Raw genomic sequence first — 15,302 nt, forward strand, 5'->3', positions numbered from 1 at the left:
ATCCAGTTCATCACTCAAGAACCAAACACATAGATGTCAGATATCAAATCATAAAAGATCATGTGGAGAAAGGTAACATAAAAATGTATTTTATTCCAACTGAAAACCAAATTGCTGATATCTTTACAAAGCCTCTTGATGAAAAGAGACACAATTTTTTGATCAGCAAACTTGGCATGGTAAATATAAAAGATGAAAATATTTCAGAAAACAAAAAGACACAAATCGAAAACCAAATTGATGATCATCAAAATCCTGATAATAAAAGATTAATTAAAACAGAGTTCTGATAAAGAAATCCATCAATCTGATGGAACATTAGAAGGTCTGATAAATCATCACTCAGAAAATCTGATGAGGTATCAGAAAATCTGATGAGGTATCAGAAAATCTGATGAAATCATCAGAAACTTTGTTTAAACATCAGGATGATCATTAATCATCAAGAATTCCTATCTTCATGCATATCCCATATGTATAAATTCATAGATGTGCATAGTCTATTTTGTGTATTTTTTGTAGTTTTTGTTTTGTGTATTTTATTAAAAAAAAACAAAGGGGGAAAAGTAACATGCATTAAGATAAAATTCAATACAGCAGAGAAAAATCAACCGTCACAAGAAAATTTTTGAAGAGAATTGAATTATTCTTACGATACCAATGCATACAACGTCATTTTTTCATAAGAAGTTTAAGATACACGTAGGAACTAAAATGATTAGGAGCTATGAAAGTAGCCGCCTATCCATTTAATGCTTACTCACACATGGGGCTTAGTAGACTGTCATATTCACTGCAACAGATATCGTCTTATATTTGAAGAGATGAAAATAAAAACCTTTTGTTGTTAATATCATTTATGAGGAACTATCACTTTCAATCTATAAATATTAACAACCTGAAAAGGATTTTCTTCACACCAAAATCATCTCTTCAAAAGCCATTCATCAGAAACTTCTTATTTCAAAATGGGTCGCCCAAAATCAATGAAAGTTACACAATTCGCTCTCCCTCTTCATAAACATCATAATCTTAGGCTAAGATCTAACTTGGAAGGACCTGCATGGGAGGACTGCAGGTATGTGTATAATATGATCATGCGAAGTCCCTTGGACTTTGCTGTTTCAACACATGTCACCATATATCCAGAACTTCTTCAAAAATTCTGGTGGAATGCTCAAATCGTTTTAAGTGGCACTTCCATGTGGATTGATAGCAAGGTTATGGGGGTAAAAATCACTCTAAAGGAGGAGACACTCAGAGATGTCCTCCGGTTGGGTGTTGATCAAGAAAACACCTTCCTGGATAAGGCAGATGTGCTAAAAACTTTGACAGAAATCGGCTATCATTCAAACAATGTGTCAAGGCAGGTTAGCAAATCTGGTTTTATACCACCTTTCCAGTATCTAGTATCTGGTGACACAGCTAAGTGTCTGCTTTTCTAAAAATATGGGGCACTTCAACGAGTTGTCCCATAGGATGATGGAAGTGATTCATGCTGTTGTACAGGAAAAACTTTACAACTACACTAAGTTTCTCCTAAGAGACTTAGAAGCAAATATGCATGATCGTCAACCTTTTTTGATCTACCCTCGATTCGTAACCAAGGTGATCACCAGTCGTCTAGACTTTGGAGGAGTGAGAAGCTGGTATCCAAGGGAAGAGCTGGCACTTCAAGAAAACATAAGAGATCCCACCCTGGTTCTATCAACGAATCACAATGGACGAATAACCGGTCTCTGGTTATATGTGAAGTGCATTTACAACGTGCCGGATGAGGAGGAGGAGTGGTTGGTGTTTGCTTGTTTTGTTTGTTTTTGTGTGTTTTATTTTTTTGTTATATATTAAGTTTGCCTTTTTTTTCTCTCTATTTAAAAAAAAACAAAAACTTGTCAATTGATCTAGGGGGAACTTAGACAATATGTCTGATAAAAACAAGGAAAATCTTGTGAAAATCAAATGAAATCTGATAGGATTTAGTGAAACTCAGAAAATCTGATGATCAATCAGAAAATCTGGTAATTTTTCAGAAAACCCATTAAGCCATCAGAATCTGTTCATACACCAGAAAATTCTCAAGATAAACTGAAAATCTGATAATATATCAGATAACCAAATTTTTATCAGAAAAATATCTTGACAACTGAGAAGTTTGACATGTCAATAGAAAGGAGCATCAGAAATACTGTCTTTAACCAGATTCAAAGAAACTTATGACCATCTAAATTTTTTAAATAAGTTTCTTTCAAAATATTTTTTTCTGAGGACTGGAACAAGCTATATGACAAATACTTCCTGTAAATCAGAACAAAGGTGTGGAGTTCAAAACTGCAATGTAAGTAAAAATCTTCGAACTCTACTTATTCCCTATCATCTTAAAAAAAATAAAAATTAAAAGAAAAATTACTGATTCAATTTCTGTAAATGAATCAAATGCATTCCGATGATATATAAAGGATATTCAACTCTCAAAAGCATTACTCAAAGATTTTCTGATATATATCATCAAGAGGAAAACTTGGGAAGATACATAATCTCAGAAAAGGGTTTTATTGAACCTTTTTGAAACAAAAGGGGTCCACATGGAGAAAAGGTGCAAGTTGGACATTAGTGTTTATCTGCTAAATTCTTAGTATCTCTAATTTTCATTAAAAGATGTACATTAAATTAGAGATAAACCAAAGGTTTATCAAAAACGGTTGTTTCCTAAATGGATTAAAACATCATTAAGGTGTCATTAACCACCTTGAATAAAAACAACCCACGAAATCTCTGTCTCTACTCACTATAAATACATCATTCGAAACAGAGACTTCCATCTTCAACCTTCAAAACTCAAAACCCTAAAACCCTTTTCCGAAACAAAAACCCAAGTTCTCAAATGACAGCTACCAACATCAACATACCACCAATCGAACACTCTGTTCCGATCATCACTGAAGCTGAATTTCTTCCATTAAAGAGCAACAATGAAGCAATGAATGATAACATTGAAGAATATGATATAAAGTGTCAAATTCTCATTGAATTTCTGATCAGAAGCCCGATAGCTCAAGCTCTTACAAAGGCCAGAGAGGTACCAAAAAAACTCATACAACAAGTTGTAAAAACTCTCAAAGTCTCAAATCAAACAGAGCTAACAGCTCATGTCTGGGGAGATATCTTCATTACAATCTCACCGGAGAAAATAAGGGAATGTTTGGAACTACCCTTAAGCCAAAGCTATGAAGATGCACCAGAAAAAGAAGATATGTTCTCACAACTTGATGCTGTAATGGGTTACAAGACAAAGGTTTCAAAAATCAATGAATTCAAGAGAAACAAGCTACCTGCCTTCTGGCAAGTGTTAATGGAGATTCTGAACAAGTGTTTGTCATAAAAAATTGGAGGTACAGATCAGATAAATATGAATGTTCCGACAATCATGTTCACTCTCATTAGTGGGTTGAATATTGATTTTGGAACAAAAATATTTAATCTGATCAGAAGATCAGTTCTGACTAAAACTGGAAGGATAGATTCACATCTACCCTTTCCCAGATTTCTATCAATCATAATTTCTGATGCATTTTCTGAAAGGAACCTAGAAATTCCAACATCAGAAAATATGTGGAAAACAGAAATCATGAGACCTTGGACTGTTGTAGGGTCTTGGAAGTCAGATTATGATGTACCTGTTCTGTCAGAAAGAATGATGTATCTGATACCAGAAGATTCACCATACAGAAAAGAATACCTAAAGATGTTAAGCGAAAAGCCAGAAAACAAAGAAGGTTTTGAAAATGTGTCCCCCATGGAGCATGATGCACAAGAGTCAAGCACACCAAGAATGGAGCAGCAGGGTGAATCTGATCCTTATCCAGCTGATGAAGATGTGAATATGAGTCCTGTGGCAGAAGAACATCATGCTGAAATCTCAAATATGGGAACGACAGGTGCACAACACTCTAAATTCAATATATTCCATAATTCTGAGAGTGATTCTGATGAGTCAATTCAAGGAAAGTATGAAATTTTACATAGAGGCACTGTTTCTACAAAACAAAATGTGAGTGAAACCAAAGACCCATTTTCTGAATCAGATTCTGAGGAGGAAAATGTGGTGGCAACAGGTGGAGATCAGTCTACTGATCAAGGAAACCTGGATGAGAAAACTAAGAGTTTCTCAACAACTCATGGAGAACCTGAAAAGGTTCAAGGATATGAGGAAAACCAGGACTTGAATATGCTTCAGTTTTCTGGTGAGGGAACAGAGAATATGGAATATTTCCATCCTCTTAACCTCAGAACAGCAGAGAATGTGTTTTCTGCTGTTGTTAGAGGTGGAACATCTGTTGTTTCTCCTACTTACCAAGGACATCAATCTATGTCCACTGAACAACTTCACAAGGAACTTGAAGATACAACTACCACTAAAACAGCTACAGAAAGAAAACTTGATCTGATACTGGAAGAAATCAGAAATAAAAAATCAGAGATCAATGCTTTATCAGAAACTGTCAAAGCTGTGCAGAAGCAGACAGAAGATAACACTGCAGCTCTTAACAAACTACAAGAGTCATCAGAAAACAGAGAGAGCTCATCAGAATTCAAGAAAGCTCTCAATGAACTACAAGATATCAAGAAACAGATGGCTGGAGTTGCAACTGCATGAGAAAGCTCAAGTTCAGGAAGAATTCTTGAAGAAATACAGTTCCTCGGAGCTAACAACAGCAGTATGGCTGATGAAACAATGGTTAACCGGGCTGGGTTAACACACTGGTCTCGTCAAGAAGGGTTAATCCCTTCCTCTCGAGGATCGCTGGCTGGATCGCCTACCGGTTGATCTCCTGCACAAGGAAACAAACCGTGACTTGTAACAAGGAGGATGGGGTGGGGGGAGCTACTTGTTACCACTCTCCGGCGTGAGAATCAGTAGTCTGCTTGGGAAGCAAAGTATGATAGTAGTAGTAGTGAGAGATTGTGAAGAGATACCTCAAACCTGGTTTGGGGTTGGTATTTATAGCCGAGGAGTGAATGAGGAGGTGGATGGATAGACTGACGGCATGCTGCACCTTTGAAGGTGTGTCAGGCATGTCGGCTGTGGAGGTGACGCCACGTCAGTCTGTCGCTTACGTAGACCTGACAGGCGGCTGCCATTGCTGCTACTTGCTCTGTGGTGTCAGTCCCACTTGCTGAGTGCACAGGATGCGGTGCGGGCCGCATCGCTGTTTGCGGTAACTGTAGATGTTCCCACGTCTCACTCTTTGATCAAGAAATACGCGAGATGCGGTGCCGAGCCGCATCATTGTGGTGGTGACTGTTGCTGTTTATCCAGCTCCCTTGTATTGATAGAATTGTTCACTGGATGCGGTGTTAGGCCGCATCGCTGTGAATACTTCCATTTTCATACGCCAGATGCGGTGCCGTGCCGCATCATTATACCGTTCTCATATTCCAGGTAAGTCCTCCATCATTGGGTAGATTGGATTCAACCACTGTGTCTGCGCGTTCCCGCACGGACACAGGTAGGTTGTTAGCTAGTGGGGGTTTTGATAAGGGTAATGGTCACTCGCGGTCGTGCTGACACGAGATCTGGGACCATACCCCTTCAAGTCCCCCCAGTCTAGTGTTGCTGCCATATGCAAGTTGCATGTGGGAGGAGTACTGGACTATGGTGTCTAGAAGGTAGTTTGGAGTCTGGAGAAGATTCTAGGCCATGTAGATGGTCTTTGCTCTTCGTAAATCAAGCTGGAGATCCGGAAGGGTCATGTGACGCCTCTTCCCTACCGGTGAGAATGTTTCGTCTGATGCGAAATTCTCAGCCTTAGGTTTTGATATGGTAGCACGTCTACGTGCGTCTGATCTAGTCAGGGTTGGGTGCCACCTGTTGGTGTGTCGAACCATCCTTCTGAGATCTTGCTGGAGGTGTCCACAAACTTCGAACCAACCTCTGAGATGGTGGTTGAAGATGTGCACAAACTTCGAACCAACCTTTGAGGTGGTGAATGAAGAAGAGAGTAGTCTTCAGTAGTAATTGGACATGTGATCATGATCCCTTTTGTGGGGTGTTCATGTTTTTCCAATTAGCTCTCAAGTAACTGTACGTCCTTTGCGGTTACCTCGTTGCTTGGCATTGTTAGCCACGGTTGGCTGAATAATGTTGGATACTTGCGTCATTGTTGGCCATGTTTGGTCGAACAATTTGAATCTGGATAATGGTCAAATAAACATGGTCATAGGCATGGTCATGTCCACCATTTTTTATTCTATCAGTCTTATAAGTAGGTCAGCAAAGTCATAAGCAGACTTGTTACCACTGTTCGGCCGCTTGTTGTTCGACGAGACCTCTTTAGGTGAGTGGGAATCTCATTTGCATCTGTTCTTTAGCCACTTACCTTCACGCTCCAATGCCGAGGAGCTTTCCTTGAAGTAGCTTCGTTCATCTGTGTGATGACTGAGCCGTGGCTCTTCCGCAGCAACCATTTGCGGAGCTATGGGTGTGTCCGCAGTGACTCATGAGTCTCTGCGTTTTTGTAACCCCATACTCGTTTTAAACGAGTGTGTTGCTCGGATGTGGCTCTTGAAGGATCAGGAGTCAGGGTTGCTGATGTGCATTCACGTACATTCCCCTCCTTCTTTTTGTTGAAGAAGCTATTTACGTACCCTCTGTGGTTGTGAACCGGACAGGAGGGATTTGAAGCTTGAAGAGAATGAAGGCAATGCGGTTTACCTGTTCCTGAGATGCGGTTCAATCCAAAGAACAACGCTGGTTCTGAGTATCTGACACACCTGTACGGGCTCGTGTGTGTCATCTCCGCATATTCCACGTGTGCTCGTGGGTATGTGCGGACATGTTTATACCCCCTTAACCATGAAAAGATATAATTTTTGGCTATTTTGAGGGGTATGTAAAAAAAACAACATGCGGTATGGGTTATGGTGCGGTATACCAGAGAAACCGCATGCCGCTTGTGTTTGGATAATGTTGTCGCTTTTTGTTGTATACGTGGCTGAGCGCACGTGTGAGTTGGTGGAAGTTGGTGAGAGTCCCTGGCATGTGCTGAAATGAAAGGACATTTGCACTGCCCGAGGTCATAAATGCACTGTAGCAGGAGTGTAAACGTCTCCTATGTCAGGCGCGTGTGCGGCCACGCGCGCGTGGTAACCGTCAGCGGAAACGTCGCTTGACACGTGGTGCCGCATAATTCGCTCTTTTTGGATGTGATGATTCGGTTTCCATGTTGCATTAATTGCGATCAGTATATAAGGGGAAACCGTTCGTGGTTTCCCCTCACTTTGTTCAAAATTTCAAAATTTCCAGTGAGAGAAAAAAGATTCCCCTGTCTTCTCCGATAAGGTTTTCTGAAATAACGGTGAGGTTGTTTGAGTTTTTAGTACTCATTTTCTTTTCTTCTACATTTCTATGGCTGAACCATCAAATCCACACAATGTGGAGGGTGAAAACCCTGAACAGCCACTGGCAGCGGCTGATGACGATGAAGACGATGATGGCGGTGCTCCCGGTGGTGGTCTACCGGTACTGAAGTGGTCAAAGGGTCAATTTAAGATCCTGATGACCAGCATACAAATAGCGGAGGAGTGGGTGCCATCTACCCACAAGAGGGTGACACCGGTGTCGACGCCCCGGCGGGATATATCACCCTATGGGCTGAGTTTTTTAATGATGGCAACCTCCGATGCCGGTGACAGTGTTTGTTGCCGGGGTATTAGAACACTATCACCTTCATATTTCCCAACTGAGTCCATTTGGGATGTTCCGAATCAGGAACTTTGAGTACACTTTTCGTGCCCTTGGCTTAGATGTTACCGTTGAGAATTTCTGGCGATTCTACCAGTTAACGGTGAACACTTGTTTTTTCTCTTTCAACCAAAGGTATGGGAGTCTCAAGCTGATGACCCCTCCGAAGGGTCTTACCAAGTGGAAAAGGAGATTTTTCTACGTGAAAGCTTGTGCGGTGCATGCCAACATGACCTTTCGGAACGTGAGTGTGGGTGTTACTCCGGAAGATATTCATGTTGCTACCGCAAAGACTGTAGATTGGTTCTCTAGGCTGCGGCCTATTGAACTTAAGAAACTGGACAACAATGAGTTGTGGGTGTTGCGGATGATGCTTACTAGGCCGGATAGGAAGGCAAGGCCCGTTCTGCGGGAAAAGAGTGGTGGTAAGCCTGTTACTCTTGTGTGTTTTCCTTGCTTCTTTATACTCCTATTAATTTGCGTTTGTTTTATCAGAGGATGCGATCGGCCTGTGGAGGATGTTTGAGCCAGATTTCAGGGGCAGAGTTGAGTTGATTCCGTGTGCGGAATGTGAAGGTTTTAATTTGGAGATTGTTGGCAATTTCCGCGTTCCCACACGTGATACGTTGAATGCACCCATGCCGGAAGGTAAAGGTATCTTCTAAGATTCCCTTGTTGTTTAAAGTTCACCCTTGTAATCTGCTTGCTTGATTGTTTAAATGCAGGTAACCTTGGGGACCTGGGGAAGTTTGAAAAAACTGTCCCTAAGAAACATGTAGAGAAGAAACAGGTGAAGAAACCCGCGCGGGGTCGCGGTAAGGAGAAAACTGAGGGTTCTGTCGCCCCTCCTTTGGTGCCGCAGGTATCTATCGTTCTTGTAACCGCAGATATACCGATTACCTGGTAGTATCTGACACCCTTGAGGGTTTGGGTGTTCCAGGTGGTGGCGCGGCTGCAGGTGGGGCTGCTGCGGGTTCCACACTTGTTGGTGAGAAGAGGAAACCCGAGCAGAAAGTTGCTGGTGCTGGTGAGGTGAAACGTCAGAGGTTGCAGGCCAAAAGGTCCACTGGGCCGACGCAAAAGAAGCCTGCTATTACTGCTGGTAAGTGATCTATAACTTTTTTCAAGTGTTTTGTATGCACAACTTGTTTTCTGATAGTTATTGCTTTCTTTGTTTTGCAGAACCTCAAGGTAAAGATTTTTCTATCTTTGACGCTCCTTCGTCTCCCCCGCATACCACGGCTGTGGATGCGGGGGTACCGAAGGAATCTGCGGCACCTTTTGTCAAGGTGGTGCCTGATCCGACCGTGCAGGCGGAGAAGACTGTGGAGAAGGTTGCGGCCCAGATTTTTGATACCGTTGATTCTTCTAACAACCTGATCTCTCCAAATGAGCTGATGATTTGGATTTGAGGTTTTCTGATGCTAGGAAACAAAAATCTGGTGCTGAGCCGCAGAAGTCTCCTGCTACTGAGAAGGTTTCTGGTTCTGCTTCTGGTGGTGCGGGTTATGATGGGCCTCCCATTCAGCCTGGGGAGTCTGAACTGGAGTATTATCACCGCACCTATACACAGGATCGGAGTACGAGCTATCACCGACCCCCCTGGACTGTTATGCAGGGTGATGATATTTCGAATGATCCTTCTGCTTGCAAGGAGATTCTGGGTAGCCTGGGTACCCCATTTGAAACTGATCGTGCCCGTTCTGCACCCCGTGAACTGCGCATCAACCAACTTTCCACCATTCTTGTGGGAAGTTCCATAGTGGCGAATGCCATTTTGGAAGATTACAAGGTGTTGGGCCGCAGGGAGGAGGAAGCTACACGCTTGCGGGCCGAAGCGGAGGAGTTGGTGAAGGTTGCTCGTGCGGGTGCAGAGCAGCTTGAAAAGGATAGGGCTGCTTTTGAAAAGCAGAAACAGACCGAGGAGTGGGCTGCGACTGCTGAGCTTAAACAGGTTCGTACTCTTGCTAAGTTACTTTCTGATGAACGCAAGAGTTGGAAAGTATCTTGGGCCAAACAGAATGAAACATTGTTTCGCGTTCGTCAGGAGTTGACGAATGCCAAGGCAGCGAATGCTGCTTTGGGCAAGGAGAAGGCCGCGGCCGAAGCGATTGCTGTTAAGGCCGTGGAGGCAGAGGCCCGGTTGGCAAAGGCGCTTGAAGGGGCCAAAGAGGCAGGGGTCCGTGCTGCAAAGGCTCTTGAAGAGGCCAAGGAGAGGGAGAGCCGTGCTTCTAAGGCTCTTGAAGAAGCGAATGCTGAGCGTACCCGTTTGAATCAGGTTGTTGGCAGCCTTCAGGTATGAGTTGCCTTTTCTGTTTGAACTTTCCTTCTGTCTTTCGAGTATGTTTAATAATTTTGTACAAACTTTGTTTCTTGCTTTCGAAAGGCTGAGGTGCTGACTCGCGAGGCCCAGCTTGCGGAGATTACTGCCCGCGTGACTGTAGCTGAAAAGCGGGCTAACGAGGCTGTCGAGGCTAGAGATGGGCTTACCTCTTCGTTTAACCAGCTTGAGACTGACCGTGAGTGGATGCGGTGTCACGGTATTGCACATGTAAGTATCTGGTGCCTTTACATTTACTTGAATTAGCACGTGATAATGTAATTGCCCTTTGGTGCAGATTGTTAAAGCTATCATGGACGCGCCTGAGACCGTAACTGGTATAGACTTGATTAAGCAGCGTGCCCGTGATGCTGGTTTTAAAGCTGGTTATAACCACTGCATCGGCCATATAAACATCTTGTCTAAAGGCGGCTACATTAATGAACGGTCCGGGTTTCGTGATGTGGACACCGAAGCGCTTCTTGAGGCGGCCGTCGCATCATTTTATGACATGTTGCTCTCTTCTGTTGAGAAGCTTGATGAATGCTTAGAGGCAGCGGACTATGTAGACCGGTTGCGGATGCTATATGCCGATGCGGAAGACGAAAATACTGCTGGTGACGGCCAAGATGGCGCGGGTACCAGTGGTACAAAATAGGACTAGGTTGGCCTGCGTGCCCCTTTTTGTTTTCCTCTTTGTATATGTTAGAAACTTCATGTAAATCCGTTGTGCACCACGTGGGTGCATGAATTTTTTGAATATAAAGTTTAACTGTTGCTCAATTTGTACAAATGTTTTTACTTCTTGCATGTTTGAACGTGTGTACGCGGAACTCTACCCGTTGTGAACGGGGTTGAGTATACTCTATACCTTTGTCGTATGAGTGTTAGTCAATTCCATCGTTTGCCCTGTTAGGGTTTAGGAATTGTGTAAGTTTTGTAAAAACCCGTGTGTGTATCCGGCCGGATAGACACTTAATGTTTTGCCTTTGCTGGCCTATTACAATATTTGTGTGTGGTTAGCACTTTTTGTGGGTATCGCAAATGAAGATTTTGCCAATCTGTTTTTGCAGATACCGCAAAGTGGAACACGCATTTGTAATAGCAGTAACAAACAATATTGCAATGAATCGCTCGTTTATTTATTTGCAAGTGGCCTGCGGCCCGATAGGTTACATGGAAATGTAAAGAACATGGCTTACATGTAGCAGTGTCTAAGCTGTTGTGCATTCCATGTTCGTGCGATAGCTTCGCCTTCTAACGTTTGTAGTTTATACGCGCCTTTGCCCAAGACCTCTTTGTTGAGGTAGGGTCCTTCCCACTTGGGAGCAAGTTTTCCCGGGTGCTCAGCATTAGATGCTCCGTTATCGCGAAGGACATAGTCTCCCGGGTTAAATGTACAAACCCGCACGCGTGAATTGTAGTATTTTTCAAGCTTGGTTTTGTACTTGGCCTCGTTGATAGCAGCGTTTTCGCGCCTTTCTTCTAGGAGGTCCAAGTCAAGTCTGCGTGCTTCATTGTTGGCTATTTTGTTGATAACCAACATTCGAGGTGAAGGAAGACCTACTTCCGCGGGGATTACCGCTTCTGAGCCATAGACCAGGCTGAAGGGTGTCTCCCCGTTGCTTGTTTTTGGGCCTGTTCAGTGAGCCCATAAGATGCTTGGGAGTTCATCGACCCAGCCACGCCTGGCTGTTCCCAACCTTGCTTTGATGCCTTCGACTAAACTTTTATTGATACTCTCAACTTGGCCATTCCCTTGCGGGTGTGCCACGGAGGAAAATATGTGTTCAATATGTAGTTCTTCTAGCCATTTTTGAAATTCGTCAGCAGCAAAGTTGGTGCCGTTATCGGTAACGATGCACATTGGTAGACCGAAACGGCAGATGATGTGTTCCCAAATGAATTTCCTTGTTATCATAGCAGTGGTTGAGGCAAGTGGTTTTGCCTCTACCCATTTTGTGAAATAATCGACAGCTACTATGATAAATTTGACCGCACCTGGTGCGTCTGGGAATGGTACGTCAATTGCCCACTTTTAAGAGGGCCATGCTGTGGTGACCGGGATCAAGTTGTTCTTGGGGCGCAAGGTCTTGGGGGCATGCCACTGACAATTAATACACTTGCGCAGTTCTTTGACGGCATCCAGGTGCATGCCGGGCCAGTAATACCCAGCATTCATGATTTTAGCCACTACCATGCGTGGCCCTGCATGTATGCCGCACACTCCCTCGTGTATTTCTCTGATGAGGTATGTGGCATCTTGGGGGTCGACGCAGCGTAGGAGTGGGCCCAGGAATGATTTACGGTATAGGATACTGTCTCCCATTTGATAATGGCACGCCTTGTATTGCAACTTGCGTGCCTCTGACTTGCTTTCAGGAGTCACACCTGATTGGAAGTATGCAATGATTGGTGTCATCCAGTATGCTGTACCGTATTGGATGACGTTGACTTGGCGCAGGGGTACTGAGGGATTCTGCAGAATTTCAATGCGTGTCTCCTTTGCCAAGTGTTGGAAGCTGGTGGACACGAGTTTTGACAGTGCATCCGGGGATTTGTTTTCACTTCTGTTGATATGACGGATATTGAAGGAAGTGAATTTTGATTTTAGTTGCAAGGCTTGCTCGAGGTAGAGGATCATGATATCCCCTTTTGCGGTATAGTCACCGCGCACCTGCCCTGCAACTAACAAGGAGTCGACGTGTGCTTCCAGATGTTGTACGCCGAGCTTGACTGCTAGACGTAGCCCTGCCAATAGAGCCTCATACTCTGCCTCGTTATTTGTGCTTTTGAAATCAAGGCGGATTGCATAGGTAAGCTCTTGGCCATCGGGGCTGGGATCCCTATCAATATCAAAATGAATAAAATATGAGTCGCAGACCTGCGCCCGCACCTTCTTCGTTGGACGCACCATCGGTAAAAAGTGCCCATATTTCTGAAGGAGGTGGTGGTGGTGCAGGGTTTTGTTCTTCCTCGCATTCTTGGATGCGATTTGCCGGAACCTCGGCGACGAAATCTGCCAGGACCTGGCCTTTGATTGCGGGGCGCGGCTTGTAGTTTAGCGTGAGTGCGCCCAGCTCGATTGCCCATTTTGCTAACCTCCCAGAGATGTCAGGTTTGGATAGGATTAGGTCGATCCTGTAGTTGGTCAACACCGTGATGACGTGATTTGCGAAGTAGCGTCGCAACCGTCTTGATGCGTGTACTAGTCCTAGTACCAACTTTTCCATTATTGAATATCTTGTTTCTGGGTCGTTGAGCATCTTGTTGATGTAGTAGATGGGTGTTTGAACTCCCTCCCACTCCACTATTAGTACCGCACCCACCGCATTGTCTGCGGCGAATAGGTATAATATAAGTGGTTCACCTTTGCGTGGTGCGGTTAGAGTTGGGAGTTGTATCAAACACTCCTTCATTTCCCGGAAAGCATTTTCAGCCTCTGCGGTCCATTGGAATTGTTCTTTCTTTAGACAGTGCCGCAGGGTTTTGATGAAAGGATAAGACTTAGCTGCATGGTTAGCTAAGAATCTGTTTAGTGCGGCTTGCCTGCCGGCTAGTCGTTGTATCTCTTTCATTGTTGAAGGCGATGGCATGCGTTCGATCGCCTGAACTTTTTCCAGGTTTACCTTGAATCCATCTTTGGTTACGATGAATCCAAGGAATTTGCCTTCTTCCATTCCAAACGAACATTTCCCTGGATTGAGCTTCATATTAACGCTTCGCAAAGTTTGGAATGTTCTTTCGATATCAGTGAGCATGGTATCTTCTTCCATGCTCATGATGACTAGGTCGTCCATGTAGATTTCGACACTTTTACTGATTTGCCCGCGGAAAGTATCGTTCATCAGTTTTTAATAGGTTGCGCCCGCGTTGCGCAACCCAAATGGCATTTTTGTATAGCAGTAATTTCCGGTAGGGGTGCGGAATGCCGTTTTGTCTTCATCCTCGATTGCCATCTGTACCTGGTGGTAGCCTTTGTAACAATCGAGGAAGCACTTCCATCGAAATGGTGCGAGGTTATCGACCTTTTCGTCGATTTCCGGAAGTGCGAAACAATCCTTGGGACAGGCTTTGTTGAGGTCTTTGTAATCGACACACATGCGCCAGCCCCCGAATGGTTTTTCTACCATGACCAGGTTGGACAACCAAGTCTGGTACTTGACTTCCCGCAGCATGCCTGCGGAGAGCAGTTCTTCGACCTGCTCATGCATCGCCTGGTTTTTTGCGGATCCAAGGTGGCGTTAGCCTTGGATCACCGGCTTGATACCTGGCAAGGTATTCAAGAAATGTTGCGTAATTTCGCGTGGGACCCCGGTCATGTCTGCGGGTGCCCACGCAAAAATATCTTGGTTCCTGAAGAGAAGCTGCTTCAGGTGCGCTCTGGTGTTGGGGGACAAGGCGTGGCCCAACGTGACCTTTTGTTTTGGGTATCTTGCGTTGAGAACCCATTTTTCTGGTTGGTTGTTGGGGGTCCGCCTTGCTATCTTGGTCGGACGCAGTTCGTCCGACGTCATAACTTCTCGGCGTGCATAGATTATCGCGACCTCTGTTTCGGTTGGGAAACCGATTGCAGAATGGGGTACGGACGTAATCATGTTGAAATCACTTTGGGATTCTCTCCCAAGGAGCACGTCATATTTGGAAGTATGAGGTAAAACCATGAAGTTTACCTCTTCTGTTCGTGTGTGCCTTCCGCTGGTGAGGCGCACAAGAAACGTAATTTGGCCAAGGGGAAAGACAGTTTCCCCTGCAAACCCGGCCAACGGGTAATCCACTGCTTGCAACCGATCTTTGTCTTCCTGATCGAACTGGTTGAAGCACTACTCGTATATGATATCAGAAGTAATGCCCGGGTCGATGAATAATCGCTCCATGCAGTAATGAGCTAGTTGGCCTGTAATAACGATGGCGCGCCTGTCGCGCGGACCGCCTCGGACTTTTGGGAAAACGACTTGCTCGTCTTTCCAGTCATTGTCCGATCTTCTCGCCGCCTTGCGCGGCCTTCCTTTGCCTCCGTTGATCATATGGGTTGAGGCCACATACATGGTCATCTTCCCTGAGGAGGTGCCCTCGCCATGGGGGGTGATGCGTTTGGTGGCTTTTTGCCCACCGGGCAACAAGTGCTGCAGTTTCCCCTCCTTTAGGGCTCGCTCAATCTCCAGTCGGAGACTGATGCAGTTGTTTATTGTGTGGCCCGAGTCCTTGTGATACTCACAATAGAGAGTGAGATCTTGATTT

The sequence above is a fragment of the Helianthus annuus genome, chromosome 2, assembly GCF_002127325.2.
Source record: "Helianthus annuus cultivar XRQ/B chromosome 2, HanXRQr2.0-SUNRISE, whole genome shotgun sequence".
Taxonomy (NCBI): Eukaryota; Viridiplantae; Streptophyta; class Magnoliopsida; order Asterales; family Asteraceae; genus Helianthus; species Helianthus annuus.